The sequence below is a fragment of the Jaculus jaculus genome, chromosome 7, assembly GCF_020740685.1.
Source record: "Jaculus jaculus isolate mJacJac1 chromosome 7, mJacJac1.mat.Y.cur, whole genome shotgun sequence".
Classification (NCBI taxonomy): Eukaryota; Metazoa; Chordata; class Mammalia; order Rodentia; family Dipodidae; genus Jaculus; species Jaculus jaculus.
The window spans coordinates 25,522,871-25,539,053 of NC_059108.1; the positions used below are offsets into that span (position 1 = coordinate 25,522,871).

The 16,183-nt window shown below is 45.1% G+C and overlaps 1 pseudogene; it reads left to right on the forward strand.

Moving 5' to 3' along the window:
* The first annotated feature begins 14,269 nt into the window (after positions 1 to 14,269).
* On the forward strand, positions 14,270 to 15,140 carry LOC123462200 (annotated as a pseudogene).
* The last annotated feature ends 1,043 nt before the right edge of the window (positions 15,141 to 16,183 follow it).

Genomic DNA, 16,183 nt, shown 5'->3' on the forward strand with positions numbered 1-16,183 from the left:
CAGAGGCTTGCTCGAGGACGCATCTTGCTACAGGAGAGCCTTGGGGTGGACTAGCCTACTGTGTGCTGGTCTCTCCTCTCTGCTGGGGATGTGTGATGAAGTGAGCCAGTTTCCTCCACCATGAGGAAGGTTCTCCTTGAAACTGAAAGCTTGAAATAAGCCTCTTCTTCCTATAAGCTGCTTCTGGTTGGGTGTTGCCCCAGCAACAAGGGAACTGCTACAGGGCTGATGAGATTGGAATGAGAATCTTAACAGTGAAGTCTTCGCTTGGATGAGTCTTTTGCTAGGTTACCCAACTTTGTAAATTCCATGCTGCTTAGATTTCTGGATGCCCTAGGAAACCAGGGAGAATCCTGTTTCGGCATCTCCCATCTCATCCTAGACACCCTCCTGTTATTTGTGCCTGTCTTTGCTTCACTGCTACACACAATACCAACAGCCACCATCACTGACATGCCTGATGCTATGTAAGGGGGAACCTTGATTTAGAAATCCCACTTCAAGAGTCCTGCATTTTGGGTGAGCATAGTATCTGTTGAGAGTTAGGACATCTTGCTACCATGACAGTGTCCCTTAAGAGATAATGTACAGAACCATTTCTATTGACAGGAATGTACATAGGAGTTTTGGAGTTCCCAACTCACACCCTCCTAAGTGGGGCCAGGACGTCTTGGAGAAAGGCAAATTCAGTAAAATCTTGCCCTTAAAAACATGCTTGAAGACAAGCAATGTGGTTTTAGTCACCAGCCTGAAAGTGGTCCTCATGACCAATTTGACAATTTTAAGAAAAACCCAGAGCTTTTCATTTTATTCCTTCTAAGACAGAAATTAATATTCTTGGGCAGGGATACTAGACAGGCATGGGCTAGCTCTATCACAGGAGAAAGATAACTCCAGGATACTCTGTGTTTTCACTGACAATTGCCTTGGACTCTTTAGAGAGATTTGGCTTGGAGAAAAGTCTCTGGATGTTGTGTAACAGTTATAACATGTTCAAGACAGACACGTGGTCCCACGTCTTACAGCCATGATTGACACCTGTCAACTCATTCTGTTTGTCCCAATATCTCTTAGGGATCCTCAGTCTGGGGATGTCTTTTCCTGTAAGTCTGGTTTCTCCCATCAATGAGCACAGCAGTCCTCCATACAGGGCTTCAAAGGACACAAGGTGACAAAAGTCTGTCCAGTCTCCCTACTCAAAAAAAAAAAAAAGTAACAGAACCATCTCCCTTTTGCATAGCTGGTGAGGATGGGCACTTCCACACCCCAGCTCTGGCCATCTGCTCTCACCATGGAACACACCAGGCTGGTCCTGAGGCTTTGAGCAGTTCTGGCCCTGGAAGTGAACAGGAAAAGGACAAAACAGAATGCCCTGCTGTGGATGGTTTAAACACAACCTCTCCTCTGTGGCTCATTCTAACAAGCTCATTCACATTTTGGGTTTCAGACAGCTCAAACGAAGTCCTTGTCAAACCAAATTGAAGATTTCAATCTGTGCATTGTGGAGAAAGATTACCATTGAACCTTAGGCAAAGGAAAGCCAGGGAAGATTGCATGGAAATCTCTAGTTCACACGAGAGCCATAGAAAAGCTCCTGGGTATTTGATCACCCAAGGTCAGAGAAGAATCTCTGGGACAAAAATCCAATGAGAAGAGTCTTAGCCCAATACAAAGCCTCCCATCAAAAGCAAGTGCCTAGAACCCCAGGAGGGGTTCTCCAGGCTGTGAAGCCTGCCTAAGTGAGACAAGTGCAGGTTTTATCAATCTGAGACTCATTGGCCAACAGGAGCCTTCTCACAGGAACACTGTGGCCTCTACTCATTAGCTAAGGCTACCCAAGTCCCATCACAAGCTCACATCCTGCTAAGTCTTTGATACCAGTAGCCCAGTGGTTAACACATGTTCTACCTGTACTCAAAGGGAGAATGGTTACCCATGGCAGCATCCAAAGGCTTCCACCAAGTCTGCACATGCAGGTAGACTCAAACATCAAGGCAAGGAAAAACACAGGGACAATGGCACCTACAGGGGCTCCCAAAGACATACAGAGAATGAATCCAGGCCTCCTCCATCCAAGACTCATAACAGGTCTCGAGTGGCCAAATCTCTGACAGAAGAGCCAAGTTCAGGGTGGTGTTGAAGGGTCATGTGAAGACCTTGGGGAATGGGCAGGTGAGTCAGACACTTTCCTCTCAGCTCCTTGGGGACTGAGGATGTGTTTTCTACTCTGACATCTTAGCACAAGAAGGCTGAAAAGTGGACTAAGATGCTGCCCTGACATGCCAAATGTGGCGGCCAGAGTTGCAAGCTCTCACAAGTTTCTGGAAAGTAACAAGTCAAAGTGAATGAGAGGAACGCACGACTGAGGTTTCTTAACATCCAACCAGAAAGCCACAAATCATGACCCTCAAGAGGACATGACTTTGATCATTTGTAAAAAGCTCACTGTCTCAAGCCCCAAGATTTCTCCACCTTCCCATGGAGCCAAAGGACGCTAAAAATACACGACTGGCCATCCCCTTTGCCTCTCCAGCCGACACCTGGAACTTAGCAGCTGCTTTTCTGCCACCTGAAATGACCTCTGTCCCAGTGAAAGTCTTTTGACCTTACATATTCTCACAAATGCCTCACAACCAAGAGTGGGAGTTGAGGCGACTGAGTCTTGATTCTTAAAAGCTCAAGTGTTATTCTACGACATTCAGGGTCTCCCCTGTAAATATAGCAGAGACACAAGTGGTCTTGGGATTTCAGTACTCATGACATATAGAGGGCTAAGCAGCAGCATTCTCTTAACAGAATAGGAAACCTCCTAACCCAGCAAGGCATCCATGGCGAAGGCCAATCGCAATGCTTCCTGGAAACTTTTAAACAAGTGCTCATCTGGCCACCTGTCACTTGCATGGTTAACACACAGCTCACGAAATCCAAGCTAACAGGTATTCTATGGCTTCAGCGATCATTAAGGTGCTTTGAGCCCAGTGAACACAGTGCCGCAGCCAGACCAAAGCAGAGCCTTGATGTATGTGTCCTCAGTTGCACCCCTCCCCCATGTGAAGAGCAGCTCCTCAGCTTCCAAGAAAAAGACCAATGGTCCAGTAAGAACACGAGACACTTAAGTCTTCCTCACCATTAGCTGGAAAATAAACAGGGCTCTGCTATGAAGCCCAGAAGTCTGAATCAACTTCAGGTACAGAATTCAGCTCTTTGGCATTTGCTGCCTCCCCCAGCCTATTTAAGGCTGGAAGAGCAGAGGTACAAGCAATGAACAAGGACTTCTGTGGGCTTACGGAAACTGATTTCGGCTAGTAAAATTAACACTATTCAGTAAATACGCGACTTCAGCATTCATGATTTTTTTCAGCCTCATTATTGGATTAAACAATCATCGGAGTACCATGGGTTTTGTTTTGGTCTTACAAGACAGTCAGTGCAGGAACTCTGCTTTATAGTCACATACTGGTGACACGATTTTAAATGTGTGGCCTGGGTGTTGGGCTCCAAGCTTGACAGCGTTTGTAACGCTTCAGGACATAGGATACTTTGGGATGCTATTGTGCCACATTTTGAATTTGTAAAACTAATTCATCTGTGCAGTTGTTTTGCATATAGATTTGAAGTCAAGACGAGTATAATGAATGACGGTGAGGAGGGTTGACTCCTTTCATCTCTCTCCATTGCGCATTTATTGTTCAGTGATGAAACAACCTGTTATTGGAGTAAATTATAGAATGCCTAGTACAGAAATTACATGTTACGTATTTCACAGTTTTTAGCTCTGAGTTTACACAGGAAGCACGTGATCTCTGCTACAGCTCTGTGATGCTTTCTATTGGAGGGAAAGTGAAGACCAAAATGTGGCTTAAGCCTATTGCCATCCAAGGCCGACTAAGTGCGTGGACATTTCAAGTAGTAAGGTTTTCATCTGCATGTCCTCTATGGAAGAGAAGGGCCATTTGGCTCCTACGATTCAACTAACAGGACAAGGCAGCATTGGTGCCCTCTTACTGAGAAGCAGGGCACGTGGAAGATGGCAGAACAATCCTGCTTATGTAAAGGAGGCTATTCAAGAAATTCCTTGCCAAACTGCCCTCCCCGCCCATCACCCACAGAAAGCCACAGAGGTATTTTCTGGTGTGCTCCCAGGCCATCAGGACCCATTGGAAGTGATGCTTCTTGCATCCCCTTGTGTTTGTGGGCACAGTACATGGCTTTTGCAGCATGCGCATAGCTAAACTTCCACACCAGCATTCACCATGACCCTAGGCTTAGTACAGCCATGCGAGACTGGCCCAACTGCTCTTCCCAAACTGAGTTGAGAAAGATGGTCTCTGCTTGTGGATGATTTCCTATCTGCTTTTACAGAAACCAAATTCCAGCCATAACCTTGGCAGCTCTGATTACCCCCACTTGAGGTGTGGAGTCAAGTTTATGGATCAGGGTCGTGTGTAATCTGCAGGACATGACTGCCAGGCGCCACAGCAAGCACACGGAGACAAGCTTTATCTTTCAGTTTCCATGGGTGGTTTCCTCCTCTCACCCTTTAGCCAGGCTCTTAGGCTTGGAAAGGTCACCTTCACTGGGAAGCCTCCTGTGCTCAAGGGAGGTAAGAAGGGAAACTGAGGCCAGCATCTTACAGGAAGCTTTGCAGAAGATAAGTCAAGTCAGCCTCCTTGTGGTAATTTGGTGCTGAGCAATTCCCTTCCTCTTCTGGCCATACCAGTTCTCAGCAGTGTTGAGTAGGAAAGCCCTTCTGCTCTGGGCCTCAGACTCCCCAACATCACTGCTGCTGTGTCTCTCATAAGGACACTAAAGTCCCAAGTAGAGAACAAATCTAACACAAATAAGGTTTCCTGAATTTACCAGGAAATAGCCCTAATATTCCATAGAAGAGATGGCTGTGCAAACTCAGGAAGTTCTTCCCTGACCTCCTTGGAGGATGAGATTGAGCAGCTTTAGAGGGGGATGAGAACAGAGGAAGAAGATGAGAGCAGAATTTGCAAGTTTCTTCACGATTTGTGCATCCTTCAGAACAGTACAGGCCATTGATAAGGCCCTTGGTCTCCCTCTAGGAAGAGATGGTAAGACCTATTGCTGAAGACTCCACACACTTGGGCTGCAAGGTCACTGAGAAATCCTGCTGGAACTGACCTGAAAACAACTTCCTCCTTGTAGACCAGGTGACAGAAAGCCGGGAAAGCCACAGTACATTCAGCTCAATGGGGGAGAGAGAAATCATCACAGAAAAATACCCAACAGTGGTCACTGCAAGTCTTATGTTTGTCCAAACAGGCCAAATGAGCCAATGGGTACAATACTGGCATGTCTGTTATGGGGAAACCAACAGCCCTCCATGGGAGGGAATACATCCCTGATACTGAAAACCTACAACGGGGTAGTCATGAGCCCTAGGGATACAAAGTCTGCTGCTGTCTGGCTAAATGTGTATACTATATTCATCAAAAACTGCCAAGTAAGCACTTTTTTAAAATGTTCATACCCCTATGTTAATGCTACTCTCACTTTGGTTAGAGAACCTTCTCTTTTCAGATGGCAGTGAGTTTGGGATGACTCAGAAGGCATCATGGTGCTGAGAAGTGACAGAGGAGTGCTCAGCACTGCAATGTCTCTATCACATCTTCCAAGGCTCAGGATCCACTTCAGAAGAGACGGCTGAAAGAATGTAAGAGCCAAAGAAAGGGTAGGACTCCTTACAAGGTGCTCTCTCAGACACAAAATGGCCTGGATATCCGTGACTGCAGTGTCTGACCATCATACAGAAGACCATCGTAAGAGGAGGAAAAGATATTGACATCAAAACAAAAGAGACCTATTAGGAGGGGGAGGGTATATATGATGGCGAGTGGAGTTTCAAAGGGTAAAGAGGGAGAAGGGAGGGAATTACCAAATGAAATTCTTTATAATCATGTAGGTTGTTAATTATAAAAAGCAAAAGTAAATAAGGTGTCAAGGGTGGGGGGAGATTTGAGCATCCTTTGGAGCACAAAGTATATCCCATGGAAAAGATGGAAACTTTTCCATTAAAACCTAAAAGGAGGGGCTGGAAGAAGGTGCAGCTCCGACCACCTCACGATAGCTCACCCCCAAAATTGTCTTGACCTTTACCTCAGGTTGGCCTATCTGGTGGGCAATAGGCATACCTGTTGTCATGGGAGAGATTACCCTGAAGATGAAGAACTGCCATTCTCTCAGTTCCCCCAACCTGAATGTCTCCAGCATGTCCATGAATAAGGTCACCTAGAACAGCGGCCCTGCTCCTTCAAGACACCCCCATTGCCAAATGCTGTGGGCCCCTCAGTACTGTCTTTGAGTTTTCTGCCCCTGTGCCTGGTCACCATTGACCAGCTCAAACCTTGGCCCACAGTGGTATTTTATTATTCCACTTATGTATAAGGCCCCTTCAGATTCCTCCAGAGTCAGCATCAGCCACTCAGGAGACCCCAAAATTTGAGAACTGTGGGATGAAGAAATCCAATCCTATGCTCTTCTGCCAGCCTTGAGCCACGGCCCCCAGCTCACCATGGTCAACTTCTTAGAAAGTAGCATGTTTACGGCGATCCTGAAGGACCTGCTGTACCACACTGCCAGTCTGAACCAGACGACCCAAGTCCTCAGGAGTCAACAATAACCTGGGTTCTGTTCCCTTGGAGTTTTTGGGATACACTGAGTGCCTTTAGGTAGCCCAAGTCAGTCTGCCACCCTGGCTGCCTTCCCTGGATATATTAGGAGATTTTTTTTTTTTTTTTTGGAAGTCTGGGATCATTTCTCTCATAGTATAACCTGAAATGTCCACATTAAATTGATACTAGTGTGGATGAACTTGAGATTCCCCCCCACACCCAATGAAGCAGATACCTTTGAGTACAATGGGCACAAAGATCCCATGGCCAGCAAGTCTATTCCAGAACACTGTCGAACAGGAAAGGGAAGACAGTGGGCTGTGCAGGGCGGTAATGACTGAAGAGCCAGAACAGCCAATGAACATGAAGGTCATTGAGCCCGACAGGAGGGTCATTTGTCACAGAGGAGACTCGGGACACGATGGGGGTGGTCTAAATGCCATTATTGTGTTTGCTGCCTGCTTCCTGCCAGACAGAAGCTAGGCAGATTAACACCATGTGGTAAAACCCTTTCCTGTATGTAATAAGTACATTAGCGTTGACGGAAGCCGAAGACGACATAGTTGTGTACTTGAAGGGTGCAATGCCAAGGCAGGAGATGCAAGGTAAGGCTGGATAAAGAAAAGCTACCAGACTTACATGAATTCTTTCCCACTTTAGAGAGCTACTCTCCTTCCAGAAGCTGTGCAGAAACATTTTCCCGGCCACTTTGGTCTGTCCTTGCATAGTGCTCTCTTGAATTTTATGTTTGTTCTGTGTGTTTCTCCACACACACTTCTCCACTACTCTTTCGATGGATTCCCCACACTTTCCCAAACTCCTGATGCCCTTCTATTCTCCATGTATGGAAAGTAAGAGCACCTTGTCACCTATAAAGGCAATCCCACCTAGGCAACACTTCAACAGCTCTAAAAGACAACTCCCACCTGAGATTACTGGATCCAGCAAAGCTATGTGTCATGATTGAGGAGAAACAAGGACTTGCCCTGATAGGAGCAGGCTACAAGAATATATGACTACTCAACGAGCCCTGCAGGACCCTTGAGCAAATCCTTCATATGGAAAAGGAGAAGTGTTGACATCAGCCCATAGAATCACATTTGACTCATAGTCAATGCAAGAGACTAGGAAGACAAGCACGAGAAAAATCACGCATGTCAGGAGCATGAGCCTTTCTGTAGGGACTCTGATTATTAGCGGTCTCAGTGCCCAGTTCAAGAGACTAGCATGATGGATAAAAAGGCTGGGTTGTTCCTGTTTTGTTGCCAAGAAACACACTTGATCATAAAAGACAGACACTCTTTTAGTGTGACAGGGTGCAAAATAGGTAACAAGCAGGTGTTCCTGTTCTAATATCTGACAGGTAGAATTCAAACCAGCATTAGTCTGAAGAGATTGAGGCCACTGTGCTGATTAAGGGAACAATCCAAAAGGAGGACCTCCCAATTCTGAACACGTACACTAAACCTGGGTACACATAAGTCATGTTTAATGAAACAGGCTGGAAAATCAGATCGAACCAAGCTTAGAAGTAGATGGCTGCAAAACCCACGTCTCACTGACAGATCATCCCAGAAATTACCAGAAGCATCTGGATTAAATGACATAGAACTAATGCACCTAACACATCTATAGAACATTCCATACAATTCCTACAAAATATATATTCATTTCAGCAGCAAATGGAACTCTCTCCAAAAGTAGATCAAAATTTTTTTTTAGTGTCCTGGTATATTTTTATTGACGTTTCATTAACAAGAGGGAGGAGAGAGGAAAGATGGTAGAGGGGGAAGGGAGGGAGGGGATGAAGGGGAAAGGGGTAGCTTGAAAAGGCCAGGATTGTTTCCATTGTCATTGAACTCGAGATGCATACACCACTTTGTGCACAAGGCATTTGGTGGATTCTGGGAAGTCTCCCAGGGCCATGAGGATTGACAGACAATCATCTTTAACCACTGAGGCATCTCTCCAGTCCCAGTAAGCAAATCATTATAGGAAAATTGAAAAACTATAATACATGCATGAATCATAGAAAGTAAATACTATTGTAAGATGAATGAATGGGTCATTGAAAACCAGGAAGAAAACAATGTTTCTAAGGAAAAATTACGTACATTTCCATACCTACAATATGAGGAAGGCAGCACTTAAAGTGCCTATATTAATTAGAATATTCATAAATACCTTAATGATATCCATGAAGGCCCTGCCAAAATAAAACCAGTAAAAACATTAGAAAATGCCTCCACCCCAGGTTTTTTTATGTGTCTGTTTTAGTTACTTTCCCATTGCGGGCACAGAGGCCCTGACCAAAAGCAGCTAACGGGAGGAGAAATTTCAAGATGGCAGGACAGAGTTTGGACATCATCTCCTCTCTCAAGCTGACAGAACACAGCAAGAGAATGAGCTGCTCTCTGCCATCAGGGAAGCTAGGGATGTAACACTCCAAAGCCCATCCCCAGGTAATGCACCTCCTGCAGCAAGGCTCCAACTCTCCCCCCTCCAAAATTTTCTAGTAGCTTGTTATAAAGCATTCACATGGGTTCATGGGAGACATCTGATTCAAACCCCGCCCCCCAAACTCTGTGCTTTCAATTAGGTATTTCTTTTCCTATTTTCTACTCTCTCAAGATTGCAGCTCACCAGAGAGCAGTGGCTGGATGCTTTACGAACTTGTACCAGTATTCAAAACACCTGGAAACAAGCTCTGAACTGTCCCAGAGCTTCCTATTACACGACTTCCTTTTCATTTGCAGTATTTCTCTTGTCAGTGTGAACTTGTAGAGTCCCTTTTTCAGTCCAGTGCACAGCCCAGGAGTGAGAAGACTATGGCACCACCATGTCTGGATGCAAAGTCCATGTACTAAAACCTCAAGGAGTTTGGCTCCATTTTCAGGATGGAGAAACCAAAGCCCAAAGGTCAGAATTGTTAGCTCTCTCACCGACCTGGTGGCAAGTGTGGAGTGGCAAAGACAGAGCCTGGCCAGATGTCTGGAGAGGGTCAATCTTACCGTGTCCACCAAGAGCTGAAGGCCATTTTTGTAAGCTACAGACCTGGAGCCTTGTTTTCTAGATATGCTTGGGGATTTAGGAATTAGGAGAGGGGTGGTAGATGTGGAAGTTGTAACTTCATTTGGGGGAAGCACATGGAACAACCACATTTTCAATGTTGGTCTCCAGAGAGTCATGCTCCATCCTCAGAACACCATTACTTGAATCCTTCCTGTGGTCCCAGCTAATGCTGATTTGCTACAGATTTGATCCAGAGTGAGGCTGGGACACATCTTGGCCTACTCCCGTCTTTTGGGCATCTTCGTTCTAGTTGTTAAATCTGTTCATCCAGAAGTTCTTGTAGCTGGTGTGTCATGTCCCTTACACTCTCAGCCCAAGTGACCACTGGTGTGCACAGAAGCTGGGAGAAAAGACTGAGGGAAACCATAGGGCATTTCCCATCACTGGGGGGCACTGGGGCCTGAGGGTTTGTGCAGGTCTTTGCATCGGGAGGGTCTACAGGGACTGTACCCCTTGGAAGACCACCACCTCCTCACGCCAGAGTCACCAGTGACTACATGTCAGAAGCTTGGTTGGGCCATGCGGCCTGAGGGAGGACAAGTGGCAATTGCTCTTGTCTCCCACGTCTCTGCCAGAGAAACCAACAGCCATCTCACACTGACAAAAAGTACTATAGCACAATATAGCCCAGAAGTTCAAGGGATATGAGCTATTCTGAGAAGCAGCAGGTGGCAGGCCACCTTTTCCCATCAAAAACTGGGGTCCCTGAAGGCATTCACCTGTTCAGTAGGGTTCTTTACAGAACACAAACACCACAGCAACAGCCTTTCCTTGTGCTCTCAAGGAGGTACATTAAGCCCCCAAGAACTGTCAGGAGAGATTCACATCTCAGTAGTTTGGTCACACTGACTGGAAGTTATAGATCCATGCCTGACATTGTAATTTGCTACAACCTCGCTAAGCATGGCTTCCATAGGCTTGTTTTGCACCATATTGCCCTTCAATGTAGACCCACATGAGGTCAGTCCATTCTGGCCAAACCAATGCTACTCGTGAACATAATGCTCCGACTTGGCCTATGACTCATGGTCAGGATTGTGTCAGGTGAGCCTTTCCAGTATGAATTATGGGACTAGTTACTGGGCAATCAGTAGTCATTATCTTTGACTGTATTTTAACACTGTTCCTTAACCATGAATCCATCAGCTTCTAAGCTGACACTTCTGAAGGTCAGCTGGAGCAATGGTGGAAAGACCACAACCTTGGTGACTAGTCCATTAAAACTCAAAGTGGCTCTGAAGCTGAAGCGACCCTTGGGTAGGGATAAAACTGCCACAGGAACCACCACTCCGAAATGCTATCAGATGTCCATGAATTCTCTCCCACGTCAGTGAGCTGCTCTCCTTCCAGAAGCTTGCATCTGCTATGGAAGGCAGATATCCACGTTGCTGGTCAACCTGTTGAGACACTCATGTTCTACAGGTACACAGCCATGTTTGATGCCTCCATGACCACTTTGAGGGTACAGGCAAGGACTTGCAGGAACCTAGTGCAGGGGATGCTGGGCCTATGTGGTAGCAGCACTTGGGCTACGTGAACCTCAGCTCCTGTGGGAAGGAGGGTTGTCTCACTATTCTTCTGCTTCCCTGTGCTCGTGGCCCCATCTCAGGTCCCTTCCTCTTCTAATGTTACCTCCACATCAAGCAAATGTGCCAAGTGTCAGGCAAAGACTGAAACAAGTAGAAATCTCTGTAGCCAAAGAGTGAGACTTCACATTTCTACATTAAGTCCCTGGAAATGCAAACTGGCCCCGAGCATCGGGCCTCCCCAGTGACAGCATTAAAGGTATGAACTGCCACACCCAGTTTCATAGCTTCACATAAATCTCCACTGTGCATAAACATTTCCCTGGTCCCTTTTGTCTGTGCTTGCATAGTGCTCACTTGAATTTTAGGTTTGGTCTGTGTGTTTCTCCACACACAACTCTCCACTACTCTTCCCATGCACAGCCCACACTTTCCCAACTCCTTATGCCCTTCTATTCTCCATATATTGAAAGTAAGAACACCTTGTCATCTATAAAGGCAAGCCCACCTGAGCAGCACTTGAACTGCTCTAAAAGACAACTGCCAGCTGAGATTACTGTATCCAGCAAAGCTATAGGTCATAATTGAAGGAGATATAAGGAGTTGTCATGATAGGAATAGGCTAATGCAATATATGATTACCCAACCATCTCTGCAGAACACTTGAACAAATCCTTTGGACAGCAAAAGACAAGCATTGACATCAGCCCATAGGAGAGAATTAAATTTGTGTCAGTCAATGTGAGAAACAGAAAGAAGAGCACTCCAAAATTATGAGCACGTCAGGAACATGGGCCTTTCTGTTGGAACTCTGAGTAATAGTGGTCTCAGTGCCCAATTCAAAAAAGACAAGCAGGATGATTAGAAGACAGGATTCCCTTTTGTGTTGCCAAGAAACACCTTTTCACAAAGGACAGACCCTCTCAGGGTGAATCGGTAGATAATAGGTAACAGGCAGCTGTTCCAGTTCGAATATCAGAACCTGGGTACACGAAGTAATGTTTAATGAAACTGGCTGCAAAATCAGATTGACCCAAGCATAATAGTAGTGAGAGGTGGGTATTGAAGCCATCTAACAGATCTTCACATAAATACCAGAAGTATTTGGATTGAATGACATATATCCAATGCACCTAACATCAACAGCATAGTCCATACAAATGCTACAAAATACATATTCTTTTTGGTAGCACCTGGAACTTTCTCTAAAAGTAGATCATAAATTTTTTTAGTGTCCTATTGTATTTTTATTGAAGTTATTAACAAGAGTGGGGAGAGAGGAAGGATGGTAGAGAGGGAGGGGAGAGAGGGCATAAATGGGCAGGGTTGCTTTCCAGTGCAAATGAACACCAGATGCACACACCACTTTGTACACATGGCTTTCTGTGGATGCTGGGAAATCAACCAGGGCCAACAGGCTTTGCAAATGAGCCTGTAAGGTGTTTCTGACCCCTTTCCTGCTTTCCTAGGTTCTTCAATTCCCAACACTTAAGTCCCTGTCACCAGGGTGGGAAAGGATGTTTTGTTTTTTTCTTTGATTTCTTAAAGCACAAAGCCTCTCATAGAATGTCCTTTTTCACATTACCCCCTCTAGGCCTATGGACTTTTACATGGGCCCTCAGACCGCGTGAATAAACCCAAATCCTCACCCTTTGGTTCCCAGACTTTATGGAATAAATATAATAGTTTATGAACATCATCCTGGTCAGTTCATTTCAATTCTTTGTTTAAAAAGACATGAGCTCAGGTATGGGGTTTCAGTATACCTGTCCCCAGGAAAACACCCTGTCATAGGTGCGTCTCATTTGAGGCAGTTTGGAATTGGGGAAGCTATCTGCAATGATGACTCATGTCCCCCAAAAAGTGAAGACATGGCTATGATCATTGGTGATCCAGGGAATGAGCATTTGCTCTGTCTACATACCATACCATACCATACCATACCAGAAACCACGATGGGGGGAGGGCACAGAAGCACCACAGTCATACTGGCAGTCAAACCTTAGCGTTCCAGTGTAGGAGCCTCTTCATGATAAACATGAACGTGTTAAACGGCCCCACGGTGAGGCACACTGCCGCTGAGCCTTCTAACTCACATTTAGACCTGAGGCTCTCCCAGTCTCCTCACTCCCCTCCCCTGACAAGTCTCAGTTTTGCCTTAGCATTCACCTCTCAGAGCACTCAACAGGACATGCAGGTGCCCCGTGGATCTGAGATATGGACAAGGTCCAGGGCCTCTGATGTCCTAGTATGGTAATGGGTCCCAGGACAGCCACATCTAGTTCCTGTTTCAATCTGTCCAGTTAAAGTAAATGAGTTGGTCCAGACCCAGACACCCAGGTTAGTTTATTGCTTGGAGTACTGTTCTCTCAGCTTCCTGGGCATTGGGAAGCCTGCGAATCAACTTCTACAGCTTAAGGCTCTCCAGCTCTGCATGAAATACAACTCAGGGCCTATCACACAAAGGTCAGGAGTCCCCACCTCTGGGGTGCTGTGGGATGCCTTGAGAACACAAGCACAGGAAGCTAATGACCCAGTAAGTCTATGGGCTTCGACGTACATCTGCATTCACTGATATATAGTCGGTGACTGAGGATGCCTTCCTCTCAGCTGGTCATGGTCATAGGTACAACTGAGTCTTAAGTTCTTCCCGTTCAAACTGAGTCAAGTTGCTTAAGAGGCTCCAACTGTGTTTTTTATAGTATCCCAGGAAGGGCAAGGTGTGGTCAGTTTGAACAGATTAAGAATCAGGTTGAGAATCAAACCTCTTGGTCTCCAGGAAAGATCAAATAAGGCACTCAGTTTGGCCCCCTCTTGCCCCGGGGGGCCTGGTGTCGATCATGCCGGGGCGGCGGAGGAGCGGCAGCCCGGGACAGCTAGCTCTCCAGTGGCCCTGCGCGTCCCCGCCCGATCCCCAGACAGAGGCGCGGCCCTCGCCGCAGAGGGGGACTGGGAAGTGAATTGGGATCCACCTGGGAGGGGGAGTGGACCGTGTCTGCCCTGGGTGGTGGCGTGCGACGGCCACAGTTGATTATGGAAGTTTCCCACAAGAGTAACACTTCCAAGACTGCACCTCAGCCTGGTTCAGCAGTTCAGGGAGCTCATATTTCTCATATTGCCCAACAGGTTTCATCTTTATCAGAAAGTGAGGAGTCTCAGGACTCCTCTGACAGCATAGGCTCCTAACAGAAAACTCACAGGATCCTAGCACTGCGTCCTTCTTACAGAAACATTTTGAAAGACCTCTCTTCTGAAGAAACACGAAGCAGAAAAGGAGACGGAGAAAATCCTGGCGTTTCTGCTGTTACTTCTATGTCTGTTCCAATTCCCATCTACAAGACCAGCAGCGGACAGGACATTGCCATTGCCCCAAATGGAGCCTTGCAGTTGGCCAGCCCAGGCACAGACAGAGTACAGGGACTACAAACCTTAACCATGACAAATTCAGGCAATCCTCAGCAAGGTCCGATTCTCCAGTATGCACAGACCTCTGACGGACAGCAAATACTTGTGCCCAGCAACCAGGTGGTTGTGCAAAGTGCATCAGGAGATGTGCAGACATACTAGATCCGCACCACACCATCGGCCACTTCGCTGCCACAAGCTGTGGTGATGACGTCGTCTGTCACTCTTACCTCTCAGGCAACTAAGACAGATGACCCCCAATTGAAAAGAGAAAGATTGATGAAAAACAGAAGCTGCTCGAGAATGTCAGAGAAAGAAGAAAGAGTATGTCAAATGCCTGGAAAATCAAGTTGCAGTCCTGGAAAATCAAAATAAAACTCTCATAGAAGAGTTAAAAACTTTGAAGGATCTTTATTCTCATAAAAGTGTTTGATTTTTTTTAAAAAGAAAGTATTTTTGTGGACTGACCCAAAAATTAGATGGATTTCTTTTTAGTGGAGTTTTATAAAAGTGAAGTTAATTTTTATTTAGGCTTTTGCAATGCAAAGGTAAATAAATGTCTTTATGCAAGAGCTCTGGTCACAGGATAAAGAGGCAAAAGGCCGTAAGAAGCTGCCGGCACAACTGGGGACTTTGCAAACAAGAAACATCCTCAAGAAGCAGGAAGTGAACTTCAGCAGTTCAAGTTTTCTACGTCAATCCAAAAATGGTCTATAAGGTGAAATCTAGTCAATTGAATTTGTAAATCAATTTACCCTGTATGTATGCATTTCTTACTGTTTCGTGGGATTGGCCTTTATCAGTTGTATGTGGTTACATGTGTCTTATTTCTACCAATAAATTCTAAATTACAAATGTAAAAGAAAACTTGAACATTACTAAATATATAAATTGTGTGGTCTGATTGTGTATACCTGTCGTATTGTGAAGTTTTTTAGATGAGTTTTTAAAAGTAAGTTTGTTGAACTGGAGAGGATTTTTAAGAATGGGTTAACTGTTTCTAAGGTCTTTTCCTAAAAGGCTTGCAAGCTACATGAATGAAGTGGGATGATTTTGTAGCATTTGTTTTTTTATCAGAAAAATGGAGAAAAGAACTGTTTTAAAGTATGATACTTTCAATTTTTTTTTTTTTTTGCCTACTCTGGTAAAGGTGATTTTTACAAATACATACTGATTTGATTTTTTGGTTCTGATTCGTAAATGCTGTTGGATACCCATTACTGTTGTGCTTTAATAGAATGAAGTGTTTATAAAAGCTCTGAAAAAATTTTTATAAAACCTGAAAATGCATACCAAAGCTTTCCAAGAGAATTTTACAATCAATTTCATGTAAGGGCTGTCACGTTCTGAGATAGAGCAGTTAGTTGAGGGAGTTCTACGTTAGAGACTATTTTGTAATGTAGCCAATGGTACCTTTATAAGAAGAGTGACTTGCCAATATATTTTTATAGCTAATCTTTATAAATTCTAATGTTGAGTTTTAATGATTATCTTAAATATTTTATGGAGTTTGTTTAGTGAAAATCTGCATCTCATCCTTTT